This window comes from Eriocheir sinensis, chromosome 10, assembly GCF_024679095.1.
Source record: "Eriocheir sinensis breed Jianghai 21 chromosome 10, ASM2467909v1, whole genome shotgun sequence".
Classification (NCBI taxonomy): Eukaryota; Metazoa; Arthropoda; class Malacostraca; order Decapoda; family Varunidae; genus Eriocheir; species Eriocheir sinensis.
Genome location: NC_066518.1, coordinates 11,631,178 through 11,647,211, shown reverse-complemented (window position 1 = coordinate 11,647,211; position 16,034 = coordinate 11,631,178). Strand labels below are relative to the sequence as shown.

Genomic DNA, 16,034 nt, shown 5'->3' with positions numbered 1-16,034 from the left:
TCATCCAGTCCATCCTTTCTTTCGTATCTTTTTATTTATCCCAACTTTTTCTTTTGTTTTTGTTAGTTTTTTCCTTTCACTTTCAATTGTTTTTAAGTTTTCTGGGTCCGCCAAAGAGAAGAAAAATGTGAAGCAATGGAAGGAGCGGCGGCCGTGGTCAGTTCATGATAATTACTGTTGCGGCTCTCTCTCTCTCTCTCTCTCTCTCTCTCTCTCTCTCTCTCTCTCTCTCTCTCTCTCTCTCTCTCTTCGTCCGTCTCCTCCCGATGCCAGAAGGCGGAAGGAGGCGAAGCAAAGAGCCACAGAGACCACCAGCTCCCGCGACGCAGAGGACCAGTCAGTTGTGCGTCAGCCGTGCGAGTGGGAGGACACGCGTCGCTCGCTTGTGCCCTTGTCGTGACTGCTCGGCCACCTCAAGCTCGGAGTTCAAGTACACGAGATTGTATTTTCTTAACTTTCTTGCCCATTCGCGCGTATATATGTCAATCTGCTGGTGACCTGGATCGGATATCTAACTAGTTTGTGGTAAGATTATTTGTTTTAGCTTAAGTGTGTCTTGTTGGTGATTGTTGAGACGTTTGTGAAGAGTTCGTTGAGAGGTGAAGACGGTGTGGATGTATGTACCCGTGTTTACGTGACATGCACAAACACACCTGATACACACCTGTCATACACCTGTGAGAGAGCGGTGATGATCCCAAACTTGCCGTTCTACTCGTGGCTCCTTTAGACACACACACACACACACACACACACACACACACACACCTCATGAGCTTTACCTGTGCTTTTACCCATAATATTCGACTAAGCACCTCGTTAGCTAGGGGGCACACGTGGGCGGGAAGGAGGCGCTGTGTGTGTGTGTGTGTGTGTGTGTGTGTGTGTGTGTGTGGTGGGGGGTGGGTTGTCATGCTTCCTGCGCTACTGAACGGTGTGTAGACTGTAGAAGAGAGAGCGAGAGAGCGATGTGACCTCCAAGACAGACAGCTTCTTAGGAGAGGAGTGTAGCGCGTGGGTGTCGGTGGAAGAGGAGGAAGAGGGTCCGCGCCAGCCACCTCCAAGACATCTTTCAATATTGGTGCTTCCTGCCTGCCTGCCTGTCTGTCTGTCTCCCTCCCTCCCTGCCTGCCTTGTCCGCACGCCTTTCAGCACGCACGCCTCACAACTCCTCTTGCCACGCATCCTCTTCATCCTCCACCCGCCCCGTCCCCTCCCCCGCCTGGCCACCTCTTACCTACGCCAAGCACACTTCTCTCTTCTCCTCTCTCCTCTCTTCCCTTCTCTTCTCCCGTCACCCCTTCGCCCTCATGCATCATTATGTCCTCGTAGTGTGTTAGTGTGTCGCGGTAATGTGTGGTAAGTGCGGCCAAAACTGCGTCGTGTATAATTTTTTTTTTAGCAAAGTTTGTGTTTAGATGGGGTGAAAAGTTTTGTTTGCAAGTTTGCCACCCTGCCTGCGACGACGTTGTGTGTGTGTGTGTGTGTGTGTGTGTGTGTGTGTGTGTGTGTGTGTGTGTCTCTCTCTCCATGTGTGTGTGTGTGTGTGTGTGTACGCTAATGACACGTAACGTCCCTGTCTGCCACTCTCCCTTCTCCTATCTCCCTTCCTTTTCCTCCCCCACCTTGCCATTTCCCGTCCCTCACCTCTCCTCCCCTCGACTCCCTTCCCCTTCCTTCTCCTTCCCCTCCCCTCTCCCTTCTCTCCTCTCCTGTCATCCTCCCCCTTCCTCTCCCCTCCCCTCCCCTCCCCTCCTGCCCGTGCCGTGGGGATGAGTTGCGGCGTCATAAAGTACATTCGCGGGGGCGCAGCGAGGGCCGGTCCGCCGCCTATCTCCGCGGCCGTACGCCACACACCTTCACGCCCAGCTTACGGCGGATCCCAGTGCCATCCACGCCCCTTTTATGTGCACCCGGCCAGAGGCGATGCTCGTTGACGCCCTTCTGTTGTTGGCGGTGGCGGCGGAAGACGAGGGGGAAGAGGAGGAGGAGGAGGAGAACGAGGATTAGGAAGAAGACAAGAAAACGGAGGAGACGAGAAGGGTGAGGATTAGGAGAGAGCAAGACGAGGAGGAGGAGGAGAAAGGAAGACGAGAATGATGAGAAGAACGAGGATTAGGAGGAAGATAAGAAAAATGATGGTGATGATGATGAGGAGGAGGAGGGGGACGAGGACAAGGATCAGAAGAGGAAGAAAAGGAAGATGATGATGGTGATGATGATGATGATGAGGGGGGGGGGGACAAAATGAGAGGTGAATTAGAATCAAGGGGATCATTTCATGGGCGGTTTCATGAAGGTCACACGACATCGCCCACGCTTGACCTCTTGACCTCATCCTAATTGGCGGAGGTCCTTAAGTGGGCAGTGGGGGAGGAGGACAGAGGAGGGCAGGGGTATTTAACGCGACGTAATTTTCTTTTTCGCGGTGGGAGGGGAGTCTGATTTGTATTAGGAGAGGCTCATTAACATACATTTGCATAACCGAGTGCTACAATAAAAAGTCAAGCGCTAATGGAGGTGAGGTCGCAGGGGTGGCAGTGGCAGACATAATCGACTCCTCTCCTTTTCAGCGTTATACCAGATTATTATTATTATTATTATTATTATTACAGCGAAGAAAGCCGTTCAAGGGCAGAAAAATATTAAGACAAAAAAGCCCGCTAATCCCTGCTCCTATCATACTTAGAACATCATATATTTCGGTTTATTATTATTATTTTTATTATTACAGCGAAGGAAGCAGTTTAAGGACAGAAAACAATTAAGACAAAAAAGTCCACTAATCACCGCTCCTATCATACTTAGAACATTATATATTTCGGTTTCTGATCCATTAGTCTAACCCAACCTAACCAAACCTAATCCAATCCAGCCTAACCCAACCTAACCTAATCTAACCAAACCTAACCTAACCTAAACTAACCATCAATATTCTACGGTTGCAACACTAACTTTCATTGATTATCGTTATCGGTGTGGCTAAGACAGCTTTTTTGGTGGGTCCTGAAACTGATAAATGCAATGTTTTGAGTATATTCTTTTTATAGCGGCAGTGATTAGTGCGATTTTTTCTTCTCTCGCAAATATATATTTTTCTGCCTGCCACTCTCCCTTCTCCTAACTCCCTTTCCCTGCCCCATCTTCCCTTTCCCCTTCCCTCTTTGCCCATCCCATCCCTTCGCCTTCCCTCTCCTTCCCTTGTCTCCCCACTCCCGCTCCCTCCCCTCACTTCCTTCTACTCCCCCACCTTCCCCTTTCCTCCCTTTCCTTCCCCTTCAACTTCCCCTCTTCTCCTTTACTGTAAACAAAAAAAAAGACAGTCTGGTAACGCTGCAGTCCCCTCTGGTACATGGCGTGGGCGCAGGACGGAGATAGCGAGGCAGAGGGGGCTAAATATACCCGACACCCGCATTCCCTTGGTAATAGTGGCGCTGACGGAGTTCCCGCAACCCCCTGAAGGAACACTCAGGTACAGGTGGTAATGGATAGTGTTGTGGGCGCGCATCATTTACCCGCCAAAGATCTGACTTACTATATACGCTTTTGGCAAGGGTTGACTCTCGAGCGCGTACAGGTCGAGGCCGTACATAGCTCCCAGGTGTGTTAATTTTGTATTAGGACAAAAAGGTGGGTGCGTTGGTGTGTGAGGAGAAGGGGAAGGAAGAGGAGGAGGAGGAAGAGGAGGAGGAGGAGAAGACGAAGGAAATTGAGGAGGAGGAGGAGACGAAGGAAAATGAAGAGATGAAAGAAAATCAGGAGATGAAGGAAAATGAAGAGGAGGCGAAGGAAAATAAGGAGGAGGAGACGAAGAAAACTGACGGGGAGGAATCACGGAAAATGAGGAGGAGGAGGAGGAGGAACAAGAGGAGGAACCCGACGGAAAAGGAGGAGGAGACGAAGGAAACTGAGGAGGGTGAAACGACGGAACAGAAGGAGGAGACGAAGGAGAAAAGGGAGAATTAGGAGGAGACAAAGAAGGAGGAGGAGGAGGAGATGAAGGAAGCTGAAGAGAGGGAGGCGAAGGAAAAGGAGATGAAGAGTCGTGTATGCAAGAGCGGTGACGCACGTGAAGAGGTAAAGACTTTGTGGGCTTTAATAATTATAGTTGTTTACTCAAGCGATGAAGATGATGAGGAGGAAGAGGAGGAGGCGGCGATACGGGAATAATCTATAAACAGGATGACAGACCGCGTGGGGGTTCATAGAAGCAACACACACACACACACACACACACACACACACACACACACACACACATTAATAGCACCGGGCTTATTTAGTAAAGTCCTCACCACCACCACCACCACCACCACCACTTCCTTAATGCTCTGCTCCCCGTTAATCGACCCACTGATTTACGACCGCCCATCACGCCCCTTTTTCGCTATAACGCTGTCGACTATAAGTTTTTTTTTCTCATGCCCGGCGGCGACAACCTTACTTTCTCTTCACCCCTTCTGACCCTCTGCCTCCCTCGTCTGACTGGCGGGACGGCAACAGCAGCGGCAGCCTCTTTCTCTACTGTTTAATAAGTGAGGCGTGGAAATACTGTAATATATAATGCATTTGGGAAGTAATTAGCGGGCTTTTTTTATTTATGTGTTTTATGCCTTAAGCTGCCTCCTTTCCTGTAAAAGTAATAGGCGAAAACTCACGAATATTAATAAACCACGAAAACCTGAATTTATGCTTCAAACTGTTTAAGCGAGGGATGGAAGCCCGGTAATATATAATGCAATGGGGCAGTGATTAGCGGGCTCTTTTTAATTATGCGTTTTTGCCCTCGAGCTGCCTCCTTTACTGTAAAAAAGAAAAATAACGGAAAATTTACTAATACTGATACCAAGTTAAAAAAAAACACGACGAAAACGTGAGTTATACTTCATCAAATTTGGAGTTTACTTTTTTTGTTATGTTGTGACTTGACGGCTGTTCGTCACCTTTCCATAAACAGTAAAAAAAACACCTGTTATTCTATTATTTATTATTATTACTATTTATTCCAGCACTCAACATCAACGTCACCAAAATCATCACCATTACAAGCATCAGTCTCTCTCGGCTGCCTATAGCGTGAATTACTTGCATTCATCTTCATCAATAGAGGTCTCAGCTGATCGCCATTAAACTTTAACCCACTTCCCACCATCATCGGCTCGGAGTAATTAGCTATTCATGTATGCATATATCAATTAGGCTCGTTACGCCGCCACGCTTCCGGCTCGGAGTCCGCGGCGCCAGCAATCACCGCCGCCGCTCAAGGTTTGCTGCTTAGACTTAAATAGGTCGGAGGTGGAGGGCGTCGAGAAGCCTTCGGAAAGTAACAGAAATTGGCCTCTCTTTTGGACACTCTCTACTTTCATCTTTTGTTAGGAGCAGCATTTCGCGGACCTTTTTTTCAAACTTTTTTTTGTGCCCTTGAGCTGCTTCCTTTCCTGTTAAAAAAAAAAGATCAATAGGCCATATTTCTAAACGTTTCGGCGCCCAACCTCACATATTTGACAAGGCTTTCGAATGAGTCCTGTGCATTTCTTGTGTGCGTGTGTGTGCTCATGATTCAGGCAAAAGTCAACACTCCTTGAGAATTCCCATTAATGTCACAGCGGCCGTATAGAGAGTTAGGACACAGACGGCAGAACACCCTCAAAGTTCTCAGCGCCAACCAACCTGCATGGGGTCATATTCTCAGCGCCAAACAACCTGCACGGGGTCATATTCTCAGCGCCAAACAACCTGCATGGGGTCATATTCTCAGCCCCTACCAACCTGCATGGGGTCATATTCTCAGCCCCTACCAACCTGCATGGGGTCATATTCTCAGCGCCTACCAACCTGCATGGGGTCATATTCTTAAACATTTCGGCGCCCAACCTCACAAGCCTTTCGCGTGGTTTTGTGCATTTCCATTGGTAGTTTTATGACCCTGGTGGTAATACGGCCGTTCTACTGTATCGTGAGCCTAAGAAAGCACTCATTAGAACCCGATTCATCCTCTTTTCGGCCTTATGAAAGAGTTGATGTGAGAGGCGGAAGCGTCTGAGAAAACCGACCCATGACTGCACAGAGAGACTCGATTTCGTTTTTCTCTTCGCCGAGTCTGCAGCGGGTTACGCACACACCTGCCCCACTTGCAAAATCCATGAGCAGTCTACTTACGATTGCTACCTTCCCTCGGTGCACATGATCCTCTTTGACGGGCTTACCGGAAAAAAAACAATAAAAACTGAACATGTTTACGTATCGATGACTTTGTAAAGGATTCGACCTCATGTAGTAGGCGGCGGTGTCTATTCTGAAAAACTCTAGGCAACACGGACTGCTTATTATGGTAAAGAGGTCTCCTTGTGGACGTCTCATTATCCCTCGTCAGTCAAGACTGTGTCGACGAAAAGGATCAACTTCTCTATATATTCAGAATTTGTATTGGCGCACAGTGAGAGTTAACAAGCTTCACTCTTTGTTCTCTCAACTAAGACCTCGTGATTCCAAGAAAGATACTCGTTAACGGAGACATTTATTTTTTCTTGGTGATGTTATGTGGCGCCCTATACACACACACACACACACACACACACACACACAGAGAGAGAGAGAGAGAGAGAGAGAGAGAGAGAGAGAGAGAGAGAGAGAGAGAGAGAGAGAGAGAGAGAGAGAGAGAGAGAGAGAGAGAGAGAGAGAGAGAGAGAGAGAGACTGTTATCACTACCACAAGCGATACTACTATTATTTTTGTTACTACGGACGGCCACCACTCTCACTACTACTACCACCCTTACTTTTACTAACACAACTTGCTACTCTACTACCGCCTTACACACAGGCACACAGGCACAGGCACACAGGCGTCACCGCTTCGGGACTGTAGAAAACATCTGAAGGCTGGGAATTATGTAAAGTGGCTGAATTGACTTTACACTGACAAAACCAATAAAAAAGGGAGTCTGGGTTCTGCCTTTAGTGAAGACCTGAAGCCGCGCTGTGAAGCCCGAGAAAAGATCGAGAATCCGTGCGAGATTGGAGAGTGGTGATATTCGAGGCAGCGACGCGCACGCCGAAGCCATAACGTCTGAAGGGCCTTCCGCGAGGCCTCTGTATATATTTGCATCACCTCTTGACACTCACAGCGATAAAGTCGGCCCCGGACGACCTCACGCTCCAGCGGCAGGAAAACGAAACGTGGGACGGAGGACGCGCCGCTGATGCCGAGGAAAAGTAATACATCTGTTGGCGGCAGGACCAGTGTAGGGCGTGGGTGGTGGGCTGTGAGGGTAGGCAGGGTTGGAATGAGAGGCACGGGAATAGGGCCATGTTATGTTGATGGAGACAGTAAATATATATATATATATATATATATATATATATATATATATATATATATATATATATATATATATATATATATATATATATATATATATATATATATATATATATATATATATATATATATATATATATATATATATATATATATATATATATATATATATATATATATATATATATATATATATATATAAACACATATACACACACACACACACACACACACACACACACACACATTGAAGCTGCTGACGTTGAGTTTGTTGACTTAATTCTCAACACGTTAGTAATAATTCGACAAATTCGTAAATAGAAAATCAGGCAGGCATCCATAATGAGATGGCACGCGTCCTTACACACCGACTCCCGTCAAATAACAACCGACACACATCCAAAAGAAAAACGTAAAAGAGGAAAACTTTGAGTGCATAAGCCGGGCTTAAAAACATCAGTGAACCTTTTCATTTTAAATTAAGTTCGGGAGCGACGCCGGAGCACACACTCTCAGCGCCCCTCGCTCTTGTTCCTCACGCCGAGGCGGTGAAAATTTAAATCCTGACAATCCCCGCGCGACGGCTGAGTGACTGACATATTGTTTGAGCCGAAAACCCTAACAGAAAATTCCCGTCATAAACCTGCTCAAAAAGATGTAATGCGTGACGCCGCCCGGAAGGTCAACAACATAATATGTTTTAGTCCAATTTATAATAAAATAAACAAAACTGAAGACACACAAACCTCCCACCCACCTCACCCACACACACGCACACATTCTCCCCTCCACGAGCGTCGAGTGTGACGCGTCTAAGATGATATCGAAAATTTATTGGAGTTGTCGAAGGGAAGGTCGGAACTCTTGGTGCCCTCCCTTACCCTCCCCCAACTTCCCTTCCCTTCCCTTCCTTTCCCTTCCTATACTTCCTTTCTCCTTTAGCCTACTTCTCTCCTTCCCTCCTCTCCCCTCCCCCCCCTCCACCCTTAGTTTCTCCCAATGATTCCTTCCGAGGCCATTTCCTAAACGTGGTAGCAATAGAAGGTTATTTTTCACTGTCTCCGTCTGTATTGGGAAGGACGTGTCACCACCCTGTTATTATCATTGCCGTTATTATTATTTATGCAGTAGAAGTAGGAATGGTAGCGGTAGTAGTAGTAGTAGTAGTAGTAGTAGTAGAAGTAGTAGTATTAGTATTAGTATTAGCAGTATTAGTAGTAGCAGTAGTAGTAGTAGTAGCGATAGTAAGTAGCTCTGATCGAGTACCCACTCACGCTATCCATTAATCTAATCCAAACATTCCCATCTCCATCCTCAATCACCATTCATCTCATCACTCTTACTCTCTCTCTCTCTCTCTCTCTCTCTCCTATTCTCTCTCTCTCAACTTTCCCCACCTCCATTCAGTCATTCTTTTTCTTCCATTTTTTCACCATTCATTTTTCTTCTTCCTATTCCTTCTTTTTCAAGTCCTCTTTTTCCTTCTTTCTTCTCTCTCTTCCTTCTTCGCCTTCCCTCTCTCTTCTCTCTTCGCTCCTCCCTCTTCGTCCTTTCACGGCCTTCGCCTTGCTCCTTCCTTGTTGAATTGCTTTGTTCGCTTGCCCAGCGGCTGCCTTGCCCTGACTCGAGAAAAACATTCAGATAAGGAGAGAGAGAGAGCATGAGAGGAGAGAGAGAGAGAGAGAGAGAGAGAGAGAGAGAGAGAGAGAGAGAGAGAGAGAGAGAGAGAGAGAGAGAGAGAGAGAGAGAGAGAGAGAGAGAGAGAGAGAGAGAGATAGAGAGAGAGAGAGAGAGAGAGAGAGATAGAGAGAGAGAGAGAGAGAGAGAGAGAGAAAGGGGGCGGAGGGGGCATTCATACATCCATCCTTCCATCCATCCATACAGACAGACAGAGAGCAAGAGAGAGAGAGAGAGAGAGAGAGAGAGAGAGAGAGAGAGAGAGAGAGAGAGAGAGAGAGAGAGAGAGAGAGAGAGAGAGAGAGAGAGAGAGAGAGATGCTTATAGACTAAAGGAAGGAAAGAGAAGGGGTGAGAGAGAGAGAGAGAGAGAGAGAGAGGGAGAGAGGGAGGAAGGGATGGGAGGTAATGAAAGAGGGAGAGAGGGAGGGGGGAAGGGAGGGAGGTACAGTGTAGGAAAGAGGCAGAACAAGATCAATAACGGAGGGGAATTAGGTAGGTAGAAGAGAGGAAGGAGAAGTAGGAAGGGTGATGATGAGAGGGCAAGGAAGGAAGGATGGGAAGGAAAAAGGTGAGAGGGAATGGGAAAGAAAAGTATGGGAGGGAATGAGAAGGAAGGAAGGAAGGAAGAAAGGAAGAACATGAGAGGGGAAGAAAGGAAGGAAGCATGGGCGGAAATGAGAAGGTAGGAAGGAAGGAAGAGAGGAAGGAAGCATGGGAGGGAATGGAGAGGAAGGAAGGAAGAAAGGAAGAACATGAAAGGGGAAGAAAGGAAGGAAGCATGGGAGGGAATGAAAAGGAAGGAAGGAAGGAAGGAAGAAAGGAAGAACATGAGAGGGGAAGAAAGGAAGGAAGCATGGGAGGGAATGAAAAGGAAGGAAGGAAGGAAGAAAGGAAGAACATGAGAGGGGAAGAAAGGAAGGAAGCATGGGAGGGAATGAAAAGGAAGGAAGGAAGGAAGAAAGGAAGAACATGAGAGGGGAAGGAAGGAAGGAAGCATGGGAGGGAATGGAGAGGAAGGAAGGAAGAAAGGAAGAACATGAGAGGGGAAGGAAGGAAGGAAGCATGGGAGGGAATGAAAAGGAAGGAAGGAAGGAAGAAAGGAAGAACATGAGAGGGGAAGAAAGGAAGGAAGCATGGGAGGGAATGAAAAGGAAGGAAGGAAGGAAGAAAGGAAGAACATGAGAGGGGAAGGAAGGAAGGAAGCATGGGAGGGAAGGAAAGTCAGGAAAAGGATGGGAGGGAATAGTAAGTAAAAGCATGGGAGGGAATGGGAAGGGAAAGCATGGGAGGGAATGGGAAGGGAAAGCATGGGAGGAAATGGGAAGGAAGCAAAAGGATGAAAGAAACAGAGCCACGAGTCCAATGGTGGGATGAAATTGGACCACCAGGATGCCGAGGTGAAAATAATTGAGGATCTTTTGGTCTGTGTGTGTGTGTGTGTGTGTGTGTGTGTGTGTGTGTGTGTGTGTAACCCAGATATAGTCGAAAAACAAATGCACTCTAGACACGGTGGGAGAGATGGAAGTGGAGGAGAGAGGTGAGGAGGAGGGGTGAAGGGTAGAAGAATAAATAGAAGGAGGAGGAGAAAGGAAGGGAAAGGAAAATAGCTTCTGGAGAGGCGGAACAATAGACAACACACAAGGAAACATTAAATACGAAAGATACCCAGAAACACAGCAAAGAGAAAGGGAGAGCGGAAAAAATATGTCGAGGGAGAGAGAGATCAAGGAGGCGTGAGGGAGAGAGAGAAAGGAGGCGTGAAGGAGGGATAGAAAGGAGAGTGAGGGGAGGAAGAAAGGAAAGCATAGAGAAAGGAGAATAAAAGGTTTTAGGATAGGTCAAGAAGGGAGAACGGAAAAAAAATATGTTGAAGGGAGGAGAGAAAGAGAAAGAAGGGAAAGAGAAAGGAATGAGGGAGAGAGGGAGAGAAAGAGAGAAAGCAGGCGTACAAGAATGGGGATATTCGCGGGTAGGAAGAAAGGAAAGGAAATCATAGAGAGAAGAAAATAAAGGCCAGATTCTTAAACATTTCCGCTCCCAAGCACACATATAAATGACAAGGCTTTCGTAGGAGTTGTGGGCATTTTCATAGGTATATATTTTTTCGACCCTGGGCGTGGTATCTTGACCCTTCTTCTGTACCATGAACCTAAAGAAAAACTCATGAGGACCCGACTGGTGTGAGGGATGGAGGCGTCTGACAATACCGATGTAAAGGTTTTGGGATAGGACAAAGAGGGTTCAGCTTACTGGCTCAGGTGGCGTATAGAGAAAAAGAGAGGAAGAAGGCGTTAGGGAATAGGGGAAGGGGATGGACGGGATGGGCGGGCAGGAAGAAAGGTTGGAATGGAGAGAGGAGGAGGAGAAGGAGGAGGAGGAAAGTGATGTGATTGGTTTGGCTTAGTGGCTCAGGTGGAGGATACTAAAAGGGGAAAACTCAGAGCAAGTAGAGCATGAAAGATACAGAGAGAGGATGCGGAGGAAAGTTAAGCGATGCAAGAAGGATGTTACAGGAAAGATAGATAGAAACAGACAGAGCGAGATGCATTGATAGACAGAGAGATAGATGTAGATTGAAAGATAAGATAGAAATAGATAAGATGAGTTGCAATGATTGATAGATAGGAAGATAAATAGAAATAGAAGTGAGATGGATTGATAGATAGATAGATAGTTAGACATAGACAGATAAAGATAGAAAGATAGAAAGAAAAAGAGAGAGACAGACCAGTGAATACCAAACATCCACCTTCGTACTAATTCTTCGGTCAGGCAAAGACAGAGACGGAAGCGGAGGAGGGAGGAGTGGGGGCAGGAATACTAAGGGCAGGTATAAGATAAAGGGTAGCCAGCGTGCGTGAGTGTGTGTCCTCAACCAAGAGTGAGAGACCTCTTGTCATAATTAATTACCTGCTAATCAAAAGGACACACTACCGCCCCCCTCCCTTTCCTTCTTTGCCCTCTGCTTGTTCCGCGCCACCTCAGTGTAGTAATTACTCTCTGTACACTTTGTTTGCTCCGCCATTACCCCTCCTCCCCCTCCCGCTCTACCCTCTACACTTGACCCCCTTCCCTCCCCTCGACCTCACATCCCTTCCCCCCTCGACCCTCTTTCCTCCTTGCCAGTTCTTCGTTGCTGCCGTTTTTTACTCTCTCCCCCTTCTCCTCTCTCGACTCCCCTCACCCCCTCCCTTCGACCCTCCTTCCTCCTTCTCCTTGCCAGTTGTCCGCCGGTTCCTTTTGTTTGCTTCTTCTTACTTCCTCGTTTTATTTCTCACGACGTTCCATTCTTTCGTAACCTCATTTTCTTTTCCATCTAGATCTGTATTTTATTTCCTTTGCCTTTTTTTCATTTTCTTTTCCTTTTATTTTCTCATTTGACTCTTTCTTTCATTTCTCTGTTCTGCCATGACCTCCTCCTCTCGACCCCTTCCCCCTTTCCCCTTCCTCGACCTTCCTTCTTTTCTCCTTCCTTCCTTGCCCGTTCTCCGTTTATTATCATTGTTTTGCTTCTTCCTCGTTCTGTTTCTCGCTCTACGTTTATCCCGTTCTTCCCCCCCTTCCCCCTTTCCCCCATCCTCACCCTTACTTCCTCCTTCCTTCTTGCCATTTCTTTGTTTAATCCGTTCATTTCTTCTTACCTCTTCTTTTTGTTTCCCACTTCACTTTCTTTCCTTTCTTCCCTAACTTCATTTCTCTCCATTTTTTCCATCTTCAACTCATTTACCGGATCTCAATATATTTTTTTTTCCTCTCCTTCTCATTCTTTTCTTCTTCGGCTTTTTTTTTTTCTCCAAATTCTTATCTGCGCAACGCCTTTCTCGCCCTTCTCTCCTTTCTTCATCTTCGTTCTAAATCTCCCTCCCATCTTTATTTTGCACTCCCAACGTCTAAATTCGCTTTACTCGACTCTCTCTCTCTCTCTCTCTCTCTCTCTCTCTCTCAGCTTTATCACCTTCCTCCTCCTCCTCCTCCTCCTCCTCCTCGTCTTTCATCTCCACTCCATCAGTTCTCTTCTCCCTTCGTTTCCGTCTGATCATTCGTTGTGTTTGTCTGTCGAGCTCTCTTTATCTGTCTGCCTGTCTGTCTGTCTGTTTGTGTGGCTGGCTGGCTGTCGTCTCCCTTTCTCCTCATGTTTCTCTTTTATTTTATTTTTCCTTTCTACACCATTCCATAATATAATCCGTTTTTTTATAATGTTTCTCTATTTATATTCCTTCCAATTTTGCTTCTGCCCTTATTTTCTATCCATTTTTTCTTTGTCTTTCTTAATTTCTTTACTTTATTAATATTTCTAAAACATCTGTCCTCTTTTACTTTCCTAATCTTTCCCTTCATTTCCCTGTCATACAATTTTCACTTCAACTTTTTCTTTTCTCTTTTCCGCATCTTTTCATCCTCCTCTTTAGGCCACCTCCCCACCCATTCCTGTCATTCCTTTTTTATTCCTGTTTTTCATGTCTTTTCTCCGCTTCTCCTCTTTCTTCTTTTTTGGCAACCCGTTCCTATTCCATTCCCTTTTCTTCCTTTCTCTTTCTCCGCGTCTCGCTCCACTTTCTCCTTTACAGGCAAACTCTCATCCTCCCATTCCTTCCATTCCGGTCATACCATTTTCATTCCCACTTCTTTCCTTTCTTTCCTCTGCATATCTCCTGTTTCTTCTATCCAGGCAACCCTTTCCTCACCCCCCCCCCGGCCGCTGCACTAACACTTCGCCTTTCGAGACAACAAAGCGACGCGGCTGAAGAGGAAAACTTTGAGAGCCAGTTTTCTTGCCTTGCCGCCAACCCACAAGCGAGGAGCGGGCAAACACCACTCGGCTAGGTGATCTAACACACGCACGTACACATACACACACACACACACACACTTTCTTTCATTCTCTCTCTCTCTCTCTCTCTCTCACGCACACTCACACACAGAATGAGTCTCAAAAACAACAATTATGACATCAAACAACAACAACAGTAATAATAATAATAATAATAATAATAATAATAATAATAATAATAATAATAATAATAATAATAATAATAATAATAATAGAGGTCGTGCGGTGGCTTCTAAAAACGGCTATTAACTTTTGCGTCGGCTAAGACATTAAGATTCTTTCTCTGTTTTTGATGGCGAAATCCCTTCTCTCTCTCTCTCTCTCTCTCTCTCTCTCTCTCTCTCTCTCTCTCTCTCTCTCTCTGACACACACACACACACAAGAGTTACCGATTTTTGTTTACCTCGAACTTTTTATTTAACTTAATTTTTATTCAGTCAAAAATGTCACATTTTTGACGGCTCCAAATATGAAAAGCAAGTAAAAATGTATATACTGTTATTTTTCGTTGGCAGATATACTTGTAGCATTAATATATTAGTGAGGAGTATAGGTGAACTTTTTTTTTCTGTGGGTGAGTCCTTTGAATATTGTGGGGAAAGTAATTAGTGTGTCTGGAGCTGAATAGAGGGAATGTAGGAAGCCCTCGATGGTGAGGTGAAAAGATGAAAGCGGGAAAAATGTTGCAGGGGTGCGTGGGAATCAGAATCTGGACACAGCGACAAGAGGACTGAGTGAGTGACAGAGCAATGAATACTTCTGACCTTCACTTTACTTTTAACATCTGTGTGCATGAAAGTTTCGCAAGGTCTGGCAATAACTGGAGCTCTATGAAAGGTCAATTACCACTCTTCTTCATAGGACAAAGGGCATGATGAAGAGGGATTTTTAAAAGACTAACGTTTCCCGAAGATTTTTTCAAACACACACACACACACACACACACACACACACACACACACACACACACACACACACACACACACACACACACACACACACACACACACACACACACCTCCCCCCTCCACACACAGCCACAGAAAATGAACAATAAGTCGTCGAAGGAATCGTTTGGAAATTTCTCATAAGCCAGTGAAACGAGTTTATGTAGAACCACCTGAGGACCAATGATCACCTGGGAACCAATGATTAGGTGTGGATGTGTGGCTACCCCGGGGACACGGCTGCCTCAGTGCCCCCGGGGGAAGGGTGAGAGTGGTAAAGAGGAGAGGGAAAGAGTAAGAAAGGGAAGTGATATTTAGGATGGAGGTGTAAGAAGGGGAAATGAAAGGGAAAAGGTGAGGGGTAAGGAATGGAATGGAATGGAATGGAAGGTAAGATTAGGTAAGGTAAAGAAAGGAAAGGGAAGACAAGGGAAAGGCAAGAGAAGGAACTGAAGAGAAGGAAATAGAAGAGAAATTAAGGCGAGGAGAATCAAAGAATAGAAAGAGGTCATAGTGGAATGGAAGTAAAGAAAAGCGAAGAAGAATGTCAAGAAAAAGGAAAGAATATTAACTTTCAGAGAGAGAATAAGGAAAGAAATTCGGGAAGAGAAAGGGGTAACGAAAGACAACGAAAGGCAGATAGAAAACAACAGCGGGAGGGAGGGAGAGGAAGAGTTGGAGAAAAGAGGAGAAAGGAAGATTTTAGTCGTGTCAAAACAGGCCGGCTCGTGGGAGGGTGATGGGCGGTAAACAAAGCTTCCAGTACGCCGCGGTAAGGCAAGGAGACGGGATGGAAAAGGGCAGGTAAATGGGAGGGAAGGAAGGGAGGGAGGGAAGGAGTACAGGTGAGCTGGGAAGAGGGAAATATGGAGGTAATGCGTATGTAGGAAGAGAGAGGGGAGGAGAGAAGGGTGAGGGGAGGAACTTCGATAGGAAACATGCAAATTGGGATGGACAGCATAGAAACTGGTCCAGGACACGTGTATGTATATGGACGGAGGGATGGGGAGAGGGAGGGAGAGAAGATGGACTGGGAGAGGAAACACGTGTATAGAGAGAGAGACAGAGGGAGGGAGAATACGGATTAGGAGGGGGGATGGAGAGGTGAGTCGGTGTACGTTCGTGTGTGTGTGTGTGTGTGTGTGTGTGTGTGTGTGTGTGTGTGTGTGTGTGTGTGTGTGTGTGTGTGTGTGTGTGTGAATGCGTGTGTTTGTAGGTTGGTGGGGATGGAACTTGACAAAACAAACAACCATGCGT

At 46.2% G+C, this 16,034-nt stretch overlaps 1 protein-coding gene across 1 annotated transcript in view; it reads left to right on the top strand.

Moving 5' to 3' along the window:
- The first annotated feature begins 283 nt into the window (after window positions 1-283).
- LOC126996593 (uncharacterized) overlaps window positions 284-16,034 on the top strand; it is a 28,610-nt gene continuing 12,859 nt past the window's right edge. The window contains exon 1 of the mRNA XM_050857199.1: window positions 284-525. The gene's annotated coding sequence lies outside the window, so the exon portion shown is untranslated. The remainder of the gene's footprint in view (window positions 526-16,034) is intronic.